Below are 23,615 nucleotides of genomic sequence, written 5' to 3'. Positions count from 1 at the left end.
ATCTTGAAAAAAGCATTTGAATTTCAAGATATAATAAAACACAATTTCACAGGATGGTCAGCCCACGTTAAACTGGAGTCCGGTCTGGTCTGACCATGTACGGCTGCAGGCCCTCGCTCCACTTCTGAATGCCGGCTCCGTCCGGCCCACTTAATACTCTTTCAAATCTACTCCGATTTGACAATGAAAGCGTGATTCAAAATATCCGAATTTTTGTGGACCTGTTAATAAAGCATTCGCGCGTCCAAATCCACGAACGGCGTTGACGTGGGGTTACTCGTTCACCTGGTACACAGGCCTAAACTCGCGGGTGGATTTTCCCCCAAAAAACGACATTTTCGTATTTCATTGCCATTTACGCAGAAAAAAGGCATCAAAACTGTGTCAGCCCGATGTCCTGGACTGTAGGACATGTAATCCACGCAGCGTGACAACGTTCCAACACTTACACTTGGGGGTGGACCACTCCTACCTCTGCCCTCTCCCTCCCTTTAGCTTGGGGGTAGTTTTCGAAACGGGACCTTTTCGGCATTCATCCTTAACATATCGAGAACAAACATGGTGAATTTCATCGCCCTTCGATGTGTGGAAGTGCTCCCTTATGAAAGGGGTTGAAAATTTGAGAGCTGTTTCACCCACCCAAGGGGTGCCTATGGGGTGCACGGTATGGGTGATAGCATTTTCTGGATCAAGGGAGTACAGAGAATGCATTGAGTCTTAAAACGAGATCGTCGTCCAAAAATTGTGAATTTTAGAGAGGGTGGGGGTTTGTGGGAGGTGGGTTTGTCCGAGAGGGATTTCAAGGGGTGCATTTTGTAGAGGGCATCAAAGAGAGTCGCCCTAAAGGTTTTTTTAATTTTGTTAACCCTTTCCATTACTCCTGGCACCTTCAGAAGTGATGTTTCTCGACGCGCCCCCCTTTAAGGGAGTGAATAAACCCCTTCTCATTAACCCTCGTCAATGCAACTTTACACAGGTCTAGGGGACACTTACTCCTCAGGGGAAAAGTACTCCTCACGCAGTTTCATTTCAATCGGTTAAAAAGTCCCATAGTTACGACGGTTTGAAAAAGTGTCCCTATCTTTTTGCGGGCCAGTGTATGAGTATTGAAGCGCACCTCGAAGGTGTGTACATGGTTACTCTGAAGGATGTATATTGCTCATAGAGGGGTCCAGGGGGCGCAGCTCCCTAGCATGCGTATAATTTCGAGGTGTATGCTTTCAGCTGAAAAACCATTTACAAAATTTAAAAAACATACGTCTCACAACTATGCGCATTCTGGGGGGTGCTGCGCCCCCCAGCCCCCTGCCAGACGGGGGTTGCGCCTCCTCGACCCTCCGCGAAACTATAAACACCCTTCAGACTAACCGTGTACACACCTGCGCAGTGCTGCAGTACTCCTTGTTGGGGCTTCGCCCCCAAACCCCCGACCCGGGGTAAGCCCCCAGACCCCCATTCTTTTTACTGTACGAATGAAGATCGTGCATGATACAAGCTCTCAGAACAAGTTTGAACCGTTGTAGTGTGTTTGTGTATGCTATATATAGTGTAGTGTATTATGTAAATGTATGATCTTTATATAACTAAGGCCGAGCGGCGATAACATATATAGGGAATAGTTGTTCAGAATGATGACCTTAACAACATATTTCAAGGTTATCGAAATCGGTAATGAGGACATGCTTCTAAATAATTACCGAATTTCCATAAAAAACTACAAGAAAGTAGACAAATATGTGAAATCGAAATGAGCTGCCAGTATATGGAGATACTTTCCAGCAAAGTGTGAAGGCGACACTGTAACATAATGTAAAATTCGATGCTTTCCAACTATGCGCAGCTAAAATGCTGTGTTCAACAGTGCTGACGTTCATACCATAATGACAACTCATGTAAAGTGACTGCTCCGCACTTTGGTGGTAAAATGAAGAAGCTAAATAGGGTATCAGCCACAAACTGAGACTGATTATAAATTCGCCTAGATGTCCGCAGCCTGGGAGTCAAATGCTTGGCGTGGGCCAGGCAAGGCATTCTCAGATCATCAATATCCATACTTTCTCTCTCACTGACTTTCAGATAATTTGTCAATTTAAAACTCTGACAATATTATGAGTACACTTTCATTATTTAGTGTTTTAAAATAATTCTTATTCATCGACACCTTGACCTCGCTTGGCCCACGCCAAGCATTTGACTTCCGGGACGCGGACATCTAGGCAAATTTCTAAACTGTCTCAGTTTATGGCTGATACACTATTTAGCTTCTTTATTGTAGCTGAACGTCAGCATTGTTGAACACAGCATTTTAGCTGCGCATAGTTAGAAAGCACCGAATTTTACATTGTGTTAGTCACTGTCGCCTTTGCACTTTGCTGGAAAGCACCTCCATATACTGGCAGCCAGGATTACGAGTAATTAATTACTTTTTTAATTGATTTCCGTCTTTAATTGACAACTAATTACAAACAATGTAATTCAAAATTATTTAATTAAAATTGGATTGAGCAGAGTAAATCGAAAGTCGTTTAACTGGCGATTCATACGAGCAAATTTAATCGAAGATATTCATTTGACGATTACTTTAAAAAGAATTAATTCAAAACCATTTAATTGAGGATTACTTTAAGCAGAATTAATTCAAAGTGTAGCGTACAGCATAAGGGTAGTAGGCCCAGTGGCCACCAGACTAACGCCCAAGTCATCCTCGCCTTACGGCACCCCCGCTATCAGCGCACGTAGCTCCCCCGCCACTCGACAGGCCAAGGCCCGCCCCAAAGATAAAAAGGAACCTGCTCCCTGGTGAGGACAGAAACGGACTGGACGGCCACCCGGGTTTTACACTCGTCGCGTCTCGTCGCGCCCGTAGTCGAGTACAACAGTTGAAATAGCGTATTCGCATTTAGTATAACTTTAACTCGAAAGACTTGTTTAAGCAAAATATGTCTATTGTGTTATGTCACCCAGAGAATTAGTTTTCCGTGATTAACCAAACCCCCTTTTCCCCGTAACCCTACGTAAAGTGTTACAAAAGCCGTTTAATTGACGATTGATTTACGCAGAATTAATTCAAAACCATTTAATTGACGATTGATTTAAGAGAAATTAATTTAAGCTATTTAATTGACGATTTGTTTATATTTTCAATGTTAAAAGACATTATATAAAATTCAATTTATTATATAGGTAACATATATGTATAAGGCTATTAAATGGACGTCGAATATATCTGGCGCCTGTACCGAAAAGGTTTATGCTGGTAATGCCAAATTAAGGTCTACTTACACGTATCCGTACCGTGCCAGTTCCGTATTCGTACCGTATCAGTACCGTCACGGAACGGTGTCGGACTTGTGTGAACATGCCCATTCAAAAACAACAGAAGAATATTTGTAAAATAATTTTTTGGAAACAAAATTTAACCGACTTCAAAAAAGGTACAGTGAAAAATATGAAATAATTTCTAGGTAATTTATATGAATACGCACTAGCTCTAGATAAAAGTATGGGAAAATGCAGTGAAAAGTATGAAATAATTTCTAGTTAATTTATATGAATACACACTAGCTCTAGATATAATTGATTAAAAGTATGGGAAAATGCAGTGAAAAGTGTGAAATAATTTCTATTTATACTGCATTGTTATTCACCATCGTTTGATGAATTTGGTTAAATTATTAAATACATCATATTAAATGCAATGCACCTTTTTTCGGAGGCGGCGCATAATGTAAAAAATTTTTAATTCCGGTTTGGGTTAGCTTTTGGTAGTGGCGACAATATTGAACGCTGTCAATGTATATATGTTTATTGTCTATGTGGAATTAATAGTAATGTATATAATACGTACACGGAAATATAGCTTGAGTTGATTTGGGGCATTTATGGAGGGAAGGGGTGGCAATATTGATTACTACTAATGTATAAACTCTCCCCATGGAAATATTGTATGAATAGGTTTGGGATAGTATTTGGTGTGGGCGGCGATATTGAATAGTGTTAATGAATATTATGTCTAAAGCGGATATAGTAATAGCAATAATTACAGGCCATATTTTTTTGTTTCTCCGACAGAAAGTTAAACCAAGTTTAGCAATTTTGAATATACTTAATTTTAAATTTTGCGCCGCCTCCGAAAAAAGTGCATTGCATTTAATATGATGTATTTAATAATTTAGCCAAATTCATCAAACGATGGCGAATAACAATGCAGTATAAATAGAAATTATTTCACACTTTTCACTGCATTTTCCCATACTTTTAAGCAATTTTATCTAGAGTTAGTGTGTATTCATATAAATTATCTAGAAATTATTTCATACTTTTCACTGCATTTTCCCATACTTTTATCTAGAGCTAGTGCGTATTCATATAAATTACCTAGAAATTATTTCATACTTTTCACTGTACCTTTTTTGAAGTCGGTTAAATTTTTTTTTCGAAAAATTATTTTATTTCACTCTTTTTAGTGGCAATCTATAACCAATATGTTTCATGCATTAACAATAGTTATGAGCAATATACAGGATGAACCAAAAATATATTGTTGGAGGTCCTTGAAAAGGTTGTTCCGCGGGTGAAGGGGGGGGGGGTGAAACAATTTTTCTGACAAGGAGAGTGCAAGACCTTTAACTCACCAATTTCATTGAAACTTTGTACACTTATAGATTTTGCTCCCCTGATTACGAATATATACCATTATAGGGGCAGTAACTCAATAGTTTTTGAGATATTTGTAATTAAAGTTTTATTATTACCTTGATGTACGAGTTTAGTTGCAGCAATCGGTAGCACCAGTAGAGTACCAGACTCTCGTACACTGCTGACCGGGGTTCGAATCCTTTCTGATGAAAGTTTTTTTTTTGTTCTAATTAATTTTTCTTTCGTTGGGCTCATACTATGTATGAAAAAATTTCCCCCACAGTCACAAAATCTTCGTGAGTTATTTCTTTGCTTCGTCGAACTTCTCGTCTTACGTTTAAGGTGACTATTTATATTATTGTTAGAGCCGATCAGGCGGCTTGCACGCATCGAAATGAATTCTTTTCGATTACTTTATCATATATTATCTATTTTTTCATTTAATTTTGTTTTTCTGGCGCGTTGGGCGGAGGATTAATATTTTTACTATATTGTTTACTATTTTGAATGTTCGTGTATGAAAATAAATTCACCAGGAAAGATTCGAACCACGGTCAGCGGCGTACGAGTTTGGTACTCTACTGGTGCGCCACCGTTACAATTTACGATTCCTGCAACTAAACTCGTACATCAAGGTAATAATAAAACTTTAATTACAGATATCTTAAAAGCTATTGAGTGTCTGTCCCTATAATGGTATATATTCGTAATCAAAGTAGCGAAATCTATAAGTGTACAAAGTTTCAATGAAATTGATGAGTTGAAGATCTTGCACTCTCCTTGTTAGCAAAAATGTTGCTCGAGGCTTCGTTAAGGGGGTTGACACGGGTAATGCAGCGCTCTGTAATGCGACAAAATCTACCCCGAAATATGGGTTAGCTTTGCCCACAGATTTTGTCTTTATATGAGTATATTTTGGGCTCAATGAGAGCTCATTCGAAGAGGAAGGTCCAAGGAATGGCGCTTTGGTCGTGGTTGAACGATATTGTGTTGATATTTAATAATATAAGCGTCCAAAGTCGAGCAAAAATCGAGCAAAATAGTTGTATTTTTAGGTTACTAAAAGAATTTTATGACTCAAACATTGAAAAAGAAGTCAGAAAAAACAAGGAAGAAAAAAAAAGAAAAGAAGAAAGAGAGAAAAGGAAAAAAAATAAAGAAGAAAGAAGTTGTGCAATGTTTGTTTAATATAATTAAATTGTTATTTACAAACTATAATGACGTAAGTTTTTATAAAAGCTTGTAGAAACTCTTTCACATCCTGACTTCTTTTTCAAAGCGATAAGAAACATGAAAATTGCACAATATTGTATAAAAATAATATTAATATATAATAAGGTAGTTTTCATAACAAAACATGATACAAACGAAAGAAAAAGTAAAAAGAAAAAAATAAATGACTCCTACCGGGACCGAACCGCGTCCAGCGCAAAGCTAGAGTTTCGAAGCGACGACGAAAGTAGAAAGAAACAGTTCGATGAAGAAGGAAGAGAGACTGAGAGTCGACGTTGGCAAATGTAAGGATACGAGATCGGGATGCTAAGCGCGATTTCGACTTCAGTGAAATGGCAACAGTGTAGAGAGGCGCTGCTGTGTGAACGGCAACATCGCAATTGTATCGAATTCACGTTAGCAGTCGTCCTCAGTAAGCGCAATCTCCTATCGATTGTCTAAACTAAATTTGTGACGTAACTTGCTCTGCATTATCATCAAAATGGCGGAACTCGTCTTGAGGAATGTTTTCACGATTTTTCGCTTTTTGTTCTTATATTAGCATATTTTGGGTTGAATGAGGGCTCATTCGAAAGAGAAAGGTCCAACAAAGAGTGCTCTGGTCATCATTTGAGTCACAAAATCTACTTAGTAACCTAAAAATACTTCTATTCTACGGATGTGTTTTGCTCGACTTTTGTTCAACTGTGGACGCTCCTATTATTAAATATTAACACACTCTCGTTTAATCATGACCAGAGCACCCTTCGTTGGACCTTTCTCTTTCGAATGAGCCCTATTTAGCCCAAAATATGCTAATATAAGGACGAAAAGCGAAAAATCCCGAACCCCATTTTAGGCCCATTTTTGCCGGTAATGTCACCTCGCTGCATTACCCGTGTCTATCCCCTTAAAGAGATATTTCAGAAATAGAAACTCCCGATCAATCAGAGTGCGAGTATGCCGGAAGAGCGCCTGCAGAGCCTATGCTACCGCAGACGCTCCACCGGCATACTCGCGCTCTGATGGGTCGGGTGTTTCTGTCAGTATCTCCTTAACGAAGCCTCGAACTACATTTTCGTTAAGAAAAAATTGTTTCAAATCACCCCTAACCCCGAAACACCCCATTCAAGGGCATCCAACATTTTTTGGACACCCTGTATAATTACAAATGGGATTATCAGGAATAAATGTGCAACTACATGTGAAAGGATTGATTGGGTTTGGTAAATTCCTTGTCGAGCTACACCAGAGCATAGCAATTTTGCACCAACAATGGTTTTAAACAATGAAAGTGTCCATAAATTTTTGCAAATGGGAACATCACGAATTCATCTATTATGAAATGCGGAAAGTTCCATCGCGCTCGGTAATTTCCTCACCGAGTTACATCACATAATAGGAATTTTGGAATAACAATAGTTATAAACAATACAGAAATTCATAAATTTTTGCATCTGTGATCATTGCGAAAACCTCTCCGGCAGCAAAATGTAAGGGGTTTCATCGATTTCATCGGTTTCAGGCCAAACATACGTGAAATAGTACGCTTTTTGCGATAAAATGTGATACAAAGTGGTAAAAAATAAGACAAGGACAAATGTTTTGTTATGGGACCAAATAGCAAATGTTCTTCCAGATGCAAGAAGTTTCAATCTGATCCATCAAGCCATCTCGGCGTAATCGGTGAACAGACATTAAAAAAAAAAATATATATATATATATGTATATACATGTCGAATTGAGTAACCTCCTCCTTTTCGAAGTCGGTTAAAAATTACTGACATTGATAGAATATTACTGAACTGAACGGATACGGAACTGACACGTTACGGATGTGTGTAAATAGACCTTTAGCTGAACTGCCTTGTGTTTTTATTATATTACTTTAACTTATACCTATGTTATATATTTGTTTTATTTTGTCGTCTGATTATTGTTAAAAATCTATAACGTAAATAAGAACAAATTTTTATTCTTATTCAATGACGAAAAAATGAAATAAATATATAACATAGGTATAAGTTAAAGTAATATAATAAAAACATGAAGCAGTTCAGCTAATTTGCATTACCGGCATAACCCTTTCTAATAATCTCTAATAATAATAATCTTTCTAATAATCTAATAATCTTATACGTGTTACTTATACAATTAATTGAATTTTATATAAATGTCTTCTAACATTGAAGATATAAACAAATCGTCAATTGAATATCTTCGATTAAATTCGCTCATATAAATCGTCAATTAAATGTTACGCGTGTGATCCCTGCAAGTGGGTTGAATTCAAGAATCGAAGAAGATACGATTAGTCCTGTTTATTTCAATGGATCCAAAGATTGAGGATGGAGTAGAAATCGCAGACAACTCTGACGCCAAGTCAGATAGCTGCTGGAAATTGGTATCTCCCTGTAAAGGGTAACCGTAGGGTCGGTATCTCCCAGTAAAGGGTAACCGTTGGGAAGGTTAGGTAAGGAATAAGAAAGGACAGATTGGTATCTCCCAATTAAGGGTAACCGTAGTATCGGTATCTCCCGGTAAAGAGTAACCGTTGGGATGGTTAGGTAAGGATTGAATCGTATCGTTGGAATATAATACGCGTCGTGGATAAAGCCTCGCAACTATTAATTCTAAACAAATAATAAATCGAGCGGTAAAGTTATTACGTTGTGGGGTCGTTACACTGGTTAGGATTGCTTATTCCAATGGTGAAGGTTTAATAATGATTTAACAGACCTTTTAAGGTTAACAAATGATTATATAATCAAAACTGAATAATTCTAATAATACAATTGTACAGTGTCGTGTTGTCGCGGTTAGTGTATGAATTTAATTACCTAATTGTTGCACGGTGTTAACGCACTGGCGATGCGGGGGTCGAGAATGCTTCTATGCCGTAATAGATTTTGTACTGTTCTCGCAGATCTATATGGTTAATGTTGATCGAAAGGGATCTGAAGCCTGATCTCACTGAAGCGCAACTCTGAAGACGATCGACGTGACTTTATCAAGTAACTCTTTCGTACTAATCCCGCGAGTAACGAAAATCATGGGTTTATATACCCCTAGATATTGGTGGGGATACGTCAGTGATTCCCATATTTAAAAATTTGGCGGTTGAGATTTTCGTTACTCAGAGGTGAACATCTGTGGGGCTTTAGGGAAAGTTTAGATAAAGGGTTACCCACGCAACGCAAGTTAAAAGATGATTCTGAGAAAAGTATGGTAAAGCTGTAGGGTGCACTTCGGTAAGACCAGACTCCACATTCCAAGGGATAGATAAAATAAATGAACGCGAGCTTCGAAAAGAACTTCTGTGCATACGTAACATAAACGACTTTCGATTAACTCTGCTTATTTCAATTTTAAATAAACAATTTTTGATTACGTTTATTTAAAATATTTATCAACAAAGTTGATTGGATTAAATTTGTTTAAATTAATTACTTTAAGTTTAAAGTCTACTTAGACAGAAGATGGAAACGAGGTGAACAATATCACGTGACTTCAATACCGATGTGAACTTGGCACCCGACTTTTCAAAAATTAATTTTTTTTATAGAAAACGATAGCATTTCGTTTGAACCTGATTATACCTGCACTAGTTTCGTTTATACCTTGACCAATTAATAATTAAAAAAAATTCAAAAAATGGTCAGCACCCGACATCGAGATTTTTGAAATCGGTTTTTTCCGATTCTTTAGAATCGTTTGTACCCGTTTGTACCGCTTTTCGTTTCATTTGTACCTCAAAGTTTAAATTTTACAAGCAATTGTTGATCCACGTAAGAGTGAAGTTCGTTAATTTTCAAGATATTTAAAATTTGTTTTTTCCGATTCTTTAGAATCGTTTATACCCGCCGGAAATGTCTTTCTTTTCGTTTGTACCTCAATAGTTTAACTTATACAGCAATTCGATAGTTGAAAATTAACGAACTTCACTCTTACGCGGATCTACAATTGGTATAAAATTTAAACTATTGAGATACAAACGAAAAGAAAAACGTTTCCGGCGGATACAAACGATTCTAAAGAATCGGAAAAAACCGATTTCAAAAATATCGATGTCGGGTGCTGACCATTTTTTGAATTTTTTTTAATTATCAATTGGTCAAGGTATAAACGAAACTATTGGAGGTACAATCAGGTACAAACGAAATACTATCGTTTTCTATAAAAAAAATTAATTTTTGAAAAGTCGGGTGCCAAGTTTTAACATAGCTGACTTCAATAAGACCGAAATAGATTGTTACGTCTTGTGATGAAATAAGAAATACAAAAGAGAATGTTCAATTTAATCATTAGTTTTATTATAAAGTAAAGAGTTTATGACAATCAGTTAAAGGTGGGATCGGTTCATGGACTTAAACGCCCCATACACGATACGATTTGTTGTATGACAAATTGTACGGCCACAACTAGCCTTTAAGAAATAAAAATACCGACCTCCGCAATTTTTATCAGTACTTCGCGGAAACAACTTTAAACGATTCCTGATAGTTTTGCATTGAAAATGAAACCACACGACAATAATTTGGACTATAATTAACGAAATAACATGAGATAACATGATTGCATAATTGAAAAGTTATTTCGTTAAAAATAGTCCGATTTACGCGATGTGAGATATCATTTTAATCGGGAGAACACCAAGAATCCAATGACACCACGTTTACGGTAATGCGACGAAAAACAAATAATTCGATTTTATGAAAAATTGATGAGTCAATCGCCCGTTCGACACCAGACCCTTGAGTAAACCCAGAATCGTAAAATGATGTACTGCTGTCCATAAAATGTTTATATTTTTTATAAGATTGTCGCGAAAATAGTATTGTTACGCCGGGAGGTGGTGCCGCATCGAGGAATAGTCATTTTAAATAATTAACACGTCTTTTATAAAAGGAGCAAGAACACAAAACGTTTATTAACTATAACAACAACTCAATTAATAAGCACGTCCGTTCGATGGCAAGTCTGGCGACGTTCTACCCATTCAAAAGTTGCCGGTTCTCTTGGAAACCGGAACATCCTGACGATCCGCTTCCGCTCGCTCTTCAGAACGCACTTCGCATCGTCACAGCATCTTCACGCTGCCGCGACGATGCAACTTCGCAATATTGCGGCATCTTCACGCCGCCGCAACAGTATCAATCAACTCCTGATGTTTTTCCGATAAAAATGATATCAAACACCACATAATTCGGATATTTTTTACCTGAAAAAGCAGCGAATACGTCAACCTGAACAAATGGCTTGCCGGAAATAAACGGTGCCGATATTGATATTGCGTACCAGCTACTTCTTTCGGATCAGGTATGGTCAGCTTGTAGCGGTAAATTAATTAAGTGATCGGCTGAGCAAAGGTGTTCTTCGGAGATAGATAGAACATGACATACAGGATGATCTGCTCGCTAGTAGACACAATGGACAACCACAACAATAGCCGACCGTCATTGTAGAGTTTATGACGATGACCCCTGCATGGAAAGCTGCTGTGTGGGTGAAAATATGTGTGCCAAGCAGAAATGTCCCGTTTAAACGTTGTGAAAAATGAAGTAAATTTGTCCATGTTTTCATCAGCTGAGTAATTTTGATCCGGTAACTGCTTTTTAACATAAGTGTTAAAAGTGGGCCCCTCCAAAGTTTAACCACTTCTGAACTCTTTACAACAAGTTAGTGAAGAAACATTGGTGCTATTATCTAATAATTTGAAAAAAAAAAGTTCACGGAACGGCACATTTTTCACCCAGACACCTGCCACCCGCCTGGGGGTGCGGGTGGAAGGGAGTGTGGGGTTATGCCCACTAAAACCTCCACGGCGACCTTCGGACGCTCTACCAATACTGGCAATTTAGGAGGAGCCGCCTGATCTCTTATAGAACGCTGCCGCGGCTCCCCCTCGCCTAGGCCGGCCATCTGGTAGCTTATGGCCGGCCGCGTCCCGGGGAGGAGGGGGGGGGGGAGATTCTGTCCCCCCTTACCACCTCCCAATCTGCGGCGCAGGGAGGCCGCGCCCCGCACCGCTACATCTCGGCAGCCGCATTTCTAGCGTACCTAGGGCCCCCGCCCTGGGTTTCGCGACCGCCAGGAGGATCGGCATTAAGCTTGCCGCCCCCCCCTCGCCCGTCACCATTCATCCTCGGTGATCAGCTGGCGGCAGAGGTTGTGTACAACCATCCCCGCCGCCAGCTAACATCATTAGTCCGGGGGCCCGACGGCGCGACCTCTGCCAGATCGTCGCCGCCCCCTGTTCCTTCAAGCAGGAACGGTCAACTCCCGATCTCGCTCTGCGGCCTCCTGCGAGATAACCTCTTCACAAAAAGAGACCGCCGCCCTCCAGTTCCTCTCGCTCACCAGCATAGACTCAACTACTGCTGGGAGCGAAAGGACATGCCCGATTTGGACCCTTAGGATTCGGCGCGGCGCTAAAAAGGCGGGTCATTCCTCCAGCGTATGCCGCGCCGAGTCCTCTTCCTCGTGCCAGTGGTGACATGCTCCCGTCGCTTCCCGTCCTATGCGACGCAGGTGGACGCCGAAACAACCATGCCCGGTGAATACCTGCGTCCCTCGGTAGGTGAGCCCACCAAAGTCCCTCTCGCGCCATCTTTTGAAGTACGGCAGGAGAGCCCCGGGGGCGCGCTCGCTGGCGTGGGAACTTAGCTCCAAACGCCACTTTGCGAGCGCAAGCCGCCAAGCCCGGCGTTTTGAACACCTCGACCGTCTCTGGCACCGGCGGGTTCCCCCGAACCAGGCGGGTAGCCCGCACGCGCGTATGGACTGACGCGCGTGCAGCCGCCTGACGTTTAAAGGGAATTTCCCCCGCCAGAGCCTGCGCCGCCATATAGGATATGGTGCGGTTCCCGCGGATGACCCTGATGGCCATCCACCTCTCAGGCCGGCGCAGTAATTGCTTTATGCGCCGGCTTGCCACCGCGTCCGGGGCCCAGACAAGGGTCCCATACAGCAGCATGGACCGCACCACTCCCATGTAGAGGCGGCGCACCCGATCCCCAGGCCCACCGATGTTGGGCAGGAGGCGGCCAAGCGCGGCCGCCGTCCTTTCCACCCGGGGGACCAGGCGGTCGAAGTGTGCCTCGAAACGCCAGTGGCTGTCGAGGACGAGTCCCAGATGTTTCATCTGGTTTCCGACCTCGACGCAGGCACCAGCCAATCAGACCCACGACCTTGCAATCGGCCGACACCGAGGGCCACCGTGAAACCAGATGGCCTCGGTCTTCTCGGGGGCCTCTCGCAGCGCAAGTCCGTGGATCCTAGCGACGATAGCCGGCTCCGCCACCTCTGCTAGGCGGATAGTTCTCTCGAACGTGCTCCCGACGGCGAACACTAACGTATCGTCTGCGAAGCAGACGAGACTGGCGCCGTCAGGGAGCGGAGCCCGCAGGACCGTGTCGTAACCAAGGTCCCACAACAACGGGCCCAAAACTAAGCCCTGTGGGACCCCACGGTCCACCTCCCTCCGCTCAACTCCGTAACGGCCTAGGTACTCTATCCACCTGTCGCGTAGATAGGCCCCAATCACCTACCTTAGATAGGAAGGCACTTGGTGGTATATAAGTGTCTCCCTTATGGTTGCCCAGGGCAGGGTGTTAAACACGTTGACGATATCCAAGGATATCGCAATGCACACCCCGCCCCGAGTGGCTGCGCTGTCCGAGAGGGGCCGCAAACGCTTGATAGCGTCCACGATTGGCCGCCCTTTCCGGAAGCCAAACTGGCAGTCAGCCAGATCGGGACCAACGCGCGACAGGTGCCTGGAGAGGCGGGAAGCGATGATGCGTTCCAGCATCTTTCCCGCCTCGTCCAGGAGACATATCGGCCGGTACACGAAGGGAGACTCCGCGGGCCTTCCGTCCTATCTCAACAGGACCATCCGCCTACTCTTCCATAGTCGGGAGAACTTCCTCGACTCCAAGCAGGAGGTAAACAACCTCCTCACCCTGCCGAAGAGGACGCCTAGGGGCAAAGTCCAGATTCAGCTGGGTATCTCATCGGGCCCAGGGGCGGTGTTTTTGTTCCGGAGCCAACGGATAACCGCGGCCATCTCCCCATCCGTGACCCCCCCACCGGAAGGCCGCTCGATATCGCGGCTCTCTGTCCCGGGCACTGGTCGGGCCGCCTCCCAACCAAGGGGGAAGAGCGTGGCCACGACCCGCCCAAGGGTGGTGGAGCGCCTGCGGTAGCATAAGCTACGCGTTAGCTGTCCGCAGGCGCTCCATTGGCATGCGTTCCACTTAACGCAGCACTTATGCTAGTGGAACGGGTGATCGTAACGTGGCGAGCGTGAGTGTTGCAAGCGTTAAGTGGAACCCACCCTTAAGGCTGCGCAGTGTAGGTCTCCTAAGCCCACGACTCCTACCGTTCCAGGAATGGAGAAGGAAGGAGAGAAATGTAACCAGTTAGGTTATAACAAAAGAACCCGCGTCCCGGTGGCCTGCTGGCTCTGGCCTTGGGAGTCTTTAGCCCGAATTACAGGAGCGTCCTGGATAGTAACCTGAACCGGGGAACGTACAGTCAGTATGGTTTCCGAAGGGGATGCTCAACGATAGACGCGTTGGAGCGTTTGTACCTCCACCAGCTGTCGTTAGGGGCAGGGTGTTGATTTCCCTGTGGATCGGGGAACAGAATACGCCCACAGTAATCCCTGCTTGTCGTAAGAGGCGACTAAAAGGGACAGGCGAGACCGCGGGCTGTGGCACCCGCGGTCAGGTGGGGAGGTATTCACTCCCCACCAGAGATGGCACTCCTCCCTTCGTTGGGGGGGGGGGGAGGCGCAAGGGGGCACCGGTAGCGTTCGTAAGAGATCCCGGTGCCCCTCCCCAATGCGCCGTGGCCGGCCACCGTGAGGTTTTAGTGGGTATTCCCCTTGATATCAAATCAAGGGGCGAGTCCTACACTACCCCCTCCTTGTGAGGGGGCGTGCGTAAACGCATTTCCTCAAGTAAAAAAAAAAAAAAAAAAAAAACGGGCAGGGTGTTGATTGCTGTATCATTGGCAATATCCAATGCTTTCAACGCCCTGCTTTGGATGGAGATCGTAGGGGAGCAGGAATATTACCAGGTGACCCTCTATTTCCGCGAGGTGGTTCGGGACTATCTTTGCGGTAGGAACGTAGTATTTACCGGCCTGTACAAGATACTAAATACGAGAGAGACGCACCGCGGGGTTCCGCAGGGATTGGTTCTTAGACCGCTTCTGTGGAGCCTCACCTTTGACGCGGTCCTGCGGGTTGTCCTCCCCCTTGATGAAAGCGCATCTGCATAGCAAGTGACACCCTGGTATATGCAGAGGGGGAGGGGTAATTGGGGGGAGACCAGGCGCCTTGCTGAGTTCGACCTAGACTGTGTCGTCGGGCGAATCCGCAGGATGGTTTTGACAGCCGCCGACGCAAAGACCGAGGCAATCTGGGTTTACGGATTATCTCGGACGTGGCGGCCACCCTTTGGTCGGGACCTCCGGACTCGCGTCGTGGATACCTCCGTCGACATCAAGCCCACTTTGAAATATCTGGGCCTGATCGTCGACGGCTGCTGGCGCTTCAAGGAGCACTTTGACCTCCTAGCTCCCCGAATGGAAGGAACAGCGGCACCCCTTGCGCGGCTGCTGCCCAATATCGAAGGGCCATAGTTGAGGGTTCGCCGCCTATATGCGAACCCTGGTTCCTGACCGCGTGGTGCGGTCGATAGCCCTGTATGGGTCTCCTGTGCGGTTTCGCGCGCTGGAGGCCGACCGGCGAAATGTCGCACTCCTTGAGAAAGTGCGACGCGGGTTGGCCTTGCGGATCATACGGAGGTACCGCACCGTCTCCACAGAGATGGCGCGCCTCCTCACGGTAGTGACGCCCTTCCACCTGGTGGCGGCGGAACGGGCGGCATTGTATATGGTTGCCTGTTCTATCTGCCGCCCGACGGGGGTAGGGCTCACCGTCGGGGAGGAGGAAGAGATGAGAAGGCGACAGTCCCGGGCGGACACTTGGACTCGATGGGAGCGGCAACTGACAGCCGCTTCTCCGGGCCGTCCGATCGCCCGGGCCATCCTGCCCACACTTGAAATATGGTGCAGGAGGCGGGTTAGGTTGACCTTTCGCCTCGCGCAGGTGCTCTTCGGACAATGTTGCTTTGGAGAATACCTACACAGAATGAGGCGGGGGCCGACTGTGCAGTGTCGCCACTGCGACGAAAACGTGGACACGGCGCGACACACACTGGAGAAGTGCCCTGCGTGGACAATGCCGCGCCGTGCTTTAAGAGCCGCAGCAGAAGGCGGCGGCCTCCTTTTGCAAGAAGCTTATGTCGCAGAAGGAAGCCGCCGAGCGAGCCCGGGAAGAGACCTGGGTTCGGCAAGGAGAATGTGGGCGTGGGGCCGTCTCTTGCGCCGGCGTACGCCCCTGCGTGGGGGGTTAAGCGGTGGGGGACTGCGAGGGCCGCCCTCGCGTCGATTTGTGCCTCGAACGTAGGCAGCACTTGTGGACGGCCGGGGCGTGAGCTGACCCTGGCCCCCGGAGGGGCTATTATTCCCTTCGGGATACGACCTCGTGTGGTATCACATAACCTCGGTCCCCTCCCCTCCGGGAAGCCGGGGTATGCGTTATGGATTTCCCCATAATAAAAGAAAAACAAAAAAAAACAGGAGCCCGCCTCCTCCGCCTCTCCTGTCGAGGTCGGCGCACACCAGACAGCTCGGATGCACTGCGCAGTCCCGGGTCCTGTGCTCGGTGCCATCGCAGAGGTAGCACCTGGTAGTGCGGTCCGCTTCGCAGGGGTACATTTGCCGCACGTGCCCTAAGCTCGAGGCACTTGTAGCACCTCAAGGCACGCGCAGCTAGGGCCTCCACTCTGGCGGACGTTCATGCGCCCACAAGGCGTCCAGACGCGAAAAGGCGCCTCATGGCAACCGCCGGGCAACGTAGCCAGACAGTGCCAATACCGAACCCGGACAGCCGGTGTGGACGTCGTCCGCTCGGCACCCAGCCGCGACAGCCACAGCACCCGCTACGTCCCCTGCGGAGGCAGACTCGACCAGGCCGCTTAGCTGCGCCTCAACGGGCCTGACGGGCCTGGACACCCAAACGTCCGAGCCCTTGAGCAGGTCGCTTAGGGGCTCCGCCCCTGCGGAACTGTCCGGGACCGGAGTGTACAGGATGGAGGATATAGTCTGGCCCTTCCGGTATCAAATGCCCGTATTTCCGACATCCGCCAGTCGGGCGCCGCTCACCGCCTTGGCCACGACTTCTGTGTACGTCATGTCGCTTCCAGGGGTGACGGTGAGCGACACGGCTGCACTCTTCAGTGCACGCGCCTCGCGCGGCCGCCCCTACCTGAACCGCTCTGTCGGGGCACGGGCTTTGGGGGGGCAACCGCAATTGCTGCTCTAGCCACCCCACGTCTCGTCATGCGGTCGACGACCTCCGACCAGATTTCAGCTGGTCGGGACCGGGCAAGTGGCGCAGGCGCCGAGCGGGCAATTGACCGTGCTTCCGTCGGGGCGGCGGTGAGTACAACACGAGGCGGGCCCGCGTGCCAGGCTGTGCAGCCGGCGGCTCCGCAGCCGAAGAAGCACCGGCGGCCCTACGCTCCTCCGCGGTCTTACGGCGCCTCCTCCTTTTCTTCGTACTCAGACTCCCGCCCGGCTCGGGGGCCCCCGTGCGCACTGACTGTTGGGCGGAACCCGCGGCGGGCGCAGTCGCTCCCGGTGCGGGCGCCAACGCAGTGGGCGACGGAGACGGGACGCCGCTCGATTTCACCCTCCAACGCTCGGCCAGGCACTCCTTCATCTCGCCGCAGAGGCGCGGATGAGGCCATCCACGTCCGAACCCCTCGTCAAGGCCGCAGGGAATCTTGGAACCTTCTCCTTCTCCGCCAGGCCTGGCCATTCGTCCCGGGCCCCCCGAGCCAGCCGGGCCTCGAACTCTGCGATGCGGCTGCAGAGTTCCGAGACCGTCATCTCTAGTTCCTCCTCCCTCCCCAAGACATTCGTTCATTCACGCATACGTTGCGCCTGCTCGACTGCAGCAGACTTTATAGTCAGCGCCGCAAGTCGAAGCTGGCGCACCAGCGAGCTCTTAGGATTATTCGAGCACAGGGCGATCTTGTGGATCGCGTCTAACGACTCGAAAATCTATGCCCCCAGTTCAGATCAACTTAACTTAAAGAGATACCGATTCCTGCAACTATCTGACTTCCCGTCAGAGTCGTCTGCACTGTTTCCAACAATCTCACAATTGTAACTTTAACTTGCAGTTACCCTTTACTGGGAAATATTGATTCCAGCAGCTATCTGACTTTGCGTTAGAGTTGTCTAAAATTGTCTCCAATAACCTAACAACTAAAATACCCGAACCTACGGTTACCGTTCACCGGGAGCTATCTGACTTCGCGTCAGAGTCGTTTGCATTTCCTACTCCATCCTCAATCAGCGGATCCATTGAAACAATAGAACTAATCGTATTGCTTCTATTCTCGAATATATCCCACTCGCTGGGATCACTCGGGTCGCTATCGCCCTGGCTCGTAACATGTCGAATTGAGCAACCTTCTCCTTTTCGAAGTCAGTTAAAAAATACCTACAAAATGAGACCTCGAACGTCTCGATCGGATAATGAGAAACGGAGAATAATTGGGAAAATTTATAAAATTCGCAACTCCGCCATTTTTTGAGCTGAAGCGCTGGCCTTTTGGGAATAAGTAGCGATTAATGTGTAATGTTAAAATTATGATTTTTTTTGGAATAAATTGTTTACAACAAGAAAACGGAACAGTGTTGGAAGTGAAAAACATATACCTATTAATCTACGTATCCCCTTTTATGTAATTGCACAATCGGTTTGCTTTTAGTATTTTTGTCACGAAAAGGCTGTTTTAATTCTTTACCGATTGGTTCAATAAGAAGAACATATGGATCACCCGGCTCAAGTTTGGCGGCAATATATAGGAGCACACTAGTATTAAATTTTACTGAAGAATATTACGGAGAGAAAACATTTGAATTCTTGAACTTCAACATCAATAGTCTTAACATTAAACAATTATTTTCTTTGAAATTCATTTGTAGAAATCCTGTAACAAACTTGAAGAAAGACGACTGGAGAACCTTCTTTAACAAACTGAAAATAGATGACAGAACCTATCATTTTTGGAGATTTTAAGGCAAAAAGTACAACATGGAACTCTCATAAAGACGATCCATCAGGGAAAACCTTGGAATTTGTTTTAGATAAGTTACACATGGTGATTACTAACACAAACACAATCACAAGAGTCTTTAAAGGAAATACAGCTTCTAACATAGACCTAATAGTCGCACACCTACGCATAGTAGGAGAAATGGATTACTCAGAATCAAATATAAACTTGGGTTCAACCAAATGTTGAACTTAGTATTATACACAAACGATGATATTGGCCTACAATTAAACACAGCAAACGTCAGCAAAAATAACAGAATCTATAAAAACAAAAACGACATCGACTGGAAACAATCCAGAATCAATTTGGAATCGCAAAGACAAGAATTCATAATAAAATTTAATAACTCTATGGTGGTTGTTGTGTCTGTGGAGGGAGAGCGAGAGAGGGGAGAAAAGGAAGGGAACGTTTCGTCCTGGGCCTGCTAGTGGACTCATCAGTAAGGCTTGCTAGCAGACCCGTGCCTTAGACGCTGGAATATTTGGAGTTCGGTCGGGAAGCGCTTACATAGGAATGTTAGGCGGACCGAGTAGTTGTGAGAAACGGACCGCGCGGTTTCCCTCTGGTGGTGAAGAACGGAGGTGCCACCACAAATCCTACAACATAAACCATAGATATGAATTGTAGAAAAATTTTATTATTAAAACACTACAAGAAATAATGGTATTAACAAATAAACAAGGGAAAAACAATAACTCTTAACACACCTTATCACATACATGCAGTCGAAAAGGGAATCTAAAGAAATCAAACCACATTAAAAAGAAACATATATGGTAGGATGAAGATTGTAATGCGGCCTGGAACAAATGAAAAGGGAATATCAAAAAGCTCTGGAGAACGGGAAACACTGAAGACTTTATTATAATGGGACAGGACAGACAAAACTGGAATAAAGTAAAAACAGAAAAGAAACATATTTCCTGGGTCAAGTTTGCTAACGACCTCTCAAATGAAAAAGACTTAGGGAAGATCTGGCACAAGGTAAAGATAATAAAGAATTTTGATACCAAGAAGAAATACCTGCGTAATGCAAGAACCAGGTCGAAATTATAAGAAACGGAAATAGTTAAAATAAAGAGCAAAAACGATAAAATAATTTTTGGAAAAAAAATATAACTGACTTCGAAAAAATATTAAAACTGCACTAAAAAGTATGACATAATTTCTAGTTAATTGATATGAATACTCACCAGTTCTAGATATAACTGCTTAACAGTATGAAATAATTTCTATTTCCTTTATATTAAATTATGTTAAATAACCTTTTCATAGTCCGCGGAAAATGAAAAATGTTTAATTCCTGCTTGAGTTAGTTTTTGGTAAGGGCGTGTTCGAACAGCCTTTAAATTACGACTCTGGAAACGTCGATCGGCTGCTCGAACGCATGTTTATATCTACATAGTTTAAATGTCAGCTTGACATATCAGGCGCTCCCACTTTAAACGCCGGTGCGTTTTTTTTTACAACAACGTTCGGTGCTCGCGCCGTCTCTCTCTGACGCTGTCGCTCTCCGTCGCTGCGCTGGTCATCGAGCGCCGGAGGGGCTAGAGGGGTTAGAGGGGAGGCGGGCGACACCGAACGACAAATTTTCTAGAAGATACTCGAAATCGGGTATCGGGAACTCTACTTCTATTTTTTTTATTCAACCGCCACCCAATAAGGGCGAGCTTGCCCAAACAGGGCGGTAATATTGAATGCTGTTAATGTATACATATATACTGTCTACGTGGAAATACACTCCGCGACAAAACTATAAGACACCTGTGATTTTTGCTAATATTTTATTAATACTAATTTTTTCATAAAAGTTTACATTATTAATACAAAGAATCAACTAAAGTACATAGATTACCATATAGACAATGTTGTTGAATTACATTGAAAAAAGTTTTTACAAAATTTCTAATTTTTGATAAAGTAAAGTGCGACAAAACTATAAGACATCATATATTTTAGGCAAGAAAAAATTGTGAGAAGTTAATGAACAAAATTTTTTCTATTTATTAATATTGTGTTGTGCCACCTTTATTTTTTATGGTTTCAATTAATTGCTGTGGTATCGATTTATATAAATTTGTTATTTGATCTTGACTTAATTTGGCCCATGGTTCTTGAATACAAGTTTTCAAATCTTCTCAACTCTTTTCAACTCTTTAGCACCTGCTACAATTCCCCAGATGTTTTCTATTATATTTAAATCTGGAGATCTCGTAGGCCATGGTAAAATTTATATATTACTGTCTTCAAAATATTGTTTTACACGTTTCGCTGTATGCACAGCTGCATTATCATGTTGAAAAATAAAATTTGCACATGCAATAGGGCTGGCATGTCGTGATAATTGTTCATCTATTATTTCTATATATTTAACTGCATTCATATTAGTATTAATAAATTATTACTATTTTGGTCCATACCATAATGCCGCCTCCACCCATTTGCCTTCTTGACAAATGCAATTCTTTCTTCCACAAATCGTGAAAATAATACGAAAGACTATCCGGTCCGTCTAAATTAAAACGCTTTTCGTCTGAGAAGATAACTTTTCTCCACTTTTTTGTCCATTGAAGATGTCTTTCCGCAAAATCTTCCCTGGCTGCTTTGTGTCTATTCGTAAGTAGCGGTTTTTTCTGCAATTTTCGTTTTTTTAAATGTTTGGCCCATTTAATTATTCATTACACATTGCGAATGTTGGTGTTAACGCCAGCTTCAGCTGCAATTTGCCGTGCTGTCAAATTAGAATTTGACGCTACCCTGTCGTCTTCGTCGCTCAGTAGTCACTTTTGGACGTCCACCAGGATGTTTTTTTCCATAATGCTCCCTACTTTTTAAATAATTGACCACGGCACATCGACTTCGCCTAATTACTCTTGAAATTCTGAAATAGAAGTATTCTTTTCTTTTAAATTTAAGATCACTCTTATTTCACTGGCTATCAACTTTTTTCCACGTAGCATTGTAGTTAAGAAGAAAGTTACTGTTCAAATATGCAACGACATCTACCAAGGGTTAACAGACTATACTTTAGCACATCGAGAGCGCTTTTTTTTTATTATTACCGAGATGGAAAAAATCTTCAAAAGACACCCCTCCCCCCCGATGTTGTTGGGGGGTAGTGTCAGATTTCTACTGACTACAACCTCCACCTCTGCCCCTCGGGGCGGAATTATACCGAAGGTAATACATCATCCCGAGGGGGTCACCTTATCAGGCAACCGAACTCCCCATGAGCCCAACATAGGGTTCCCCACCCATAAGCGGACCCGCCACTTACGCGGCTTGTCCAGCTGACCACCTTGGCCCTTCCCTCTCGCCCGAACAGCATTGGGGGTAGTGAGTCCTACCCAGACTACTCGGAGGGAAGAGGATCTATCCGCCCACATCCCCACGTCCAGCCGTCGCGCGGACGGCTGGCCCCTTACGCCGGGTCACCAAGGTGCCCCTTCACCCTAGCGCGCCCCACCTGCCGGGAGCGGACCCGCCCTGGGGACCGGAGGAGGTCCTCATCCACCCCCCTAATAGGGGGGCAGGTATCTTCCCCCGGGTCCGGGTGGTCGAGACCGCTACCCCATGGGTGCGTCTGCGTATTCTGTTCTCCGCCCCACAGGGAAGAATGCCGCTGGGGGACTTAAGGCCCCCGGCGGTGCAAGCGTTGGCCATGTTCCTAGGAATTGGGGACGTCAGGTGACGAACCACCCCCCCCCCCCATGCCCAGTGCTCTCCCATATTGACAGGTGGTTGTCCAGGCTGGCGGTCCAGCAGCAGGTCTGCCATTAGACCCCTCCTGTTTGCACCCAGGTTTGCGATGGGGCCCCTCCTGTTCTCCATGACTGTCGCTGTTAGGTGTTTCGGTGCTCTTGGTCGAGGTGTAATGCCTTGGATGTTAACTTTCATGGTCTGCCAAGGCAGATCACAGAAGCGCGGCGGGAGGGTCCATACCTCGCAGGCGGTGCGTTCTTGCCCGAAATCCCCCAAGAACACCCGGTAGCGCGATTCCGGTGTCACCTCCCGGAGGACTCCACGCTGCCAGTTGTTGCCGATGGTCACTGCCACGAGCCTGCCAGGCGTTAGGCTCTCCAAGATGGGTAAGAGGATGTGTTTCGATTGATCTTCTCATTTGTAACTTTTTAACTGATTTCATGGGTCCAAGGCTTCTCCTTATATAGGACGAGCGTCCTAGTTGCCCCCATCCTCGACTCGAGATTAGTCAGTGGTAGGGCTGCCGAGGTGCGTCTTAGAAGACTTGTTAGGACTTTTAAATTTAGCGCGTTTTCTTTTGGTAACGCAAGTTACCGACTGGGTAGCAAAGTGGGGGAAGTCTAACACAAAGGTCAACGACGGTAATACGCGAAGACCGTTTAGAGTATTTCAAGCCTTCGAGCTGTAAAGTATAAACACATCATTCTCGCTACTAACAAGGGACCATACCGAAGTCGAAATGATCAATCTTGATGAAACTTCGTGGGTTTGTAGTTCACATCAATTCATTTGACACATATTTTTTTTCAGCTGCTATTATCCACTTTAAGGGGTTGAAATCAGCCCTCAAAGTCG

Source organism: Hylaeus anthracinus, unplaced genomic scaffold, assembly GCF_026225885.1.
Source record: "Hylaeus anthracinus isolate JK02 unplaced genomic scaffold, UHH_iyHylAnth1.0_haploid 11991, whole genome shotgun sequence".
Lineage (NCBI taxonomy): Eukaryota > Metazoa > Arthropoda > Insecta > Hymenoptera > Colletidae > Hylaeus > Hylaeus anthracinus.
This window is presented reverse-complemented; position numbering follows the sequence as displayed.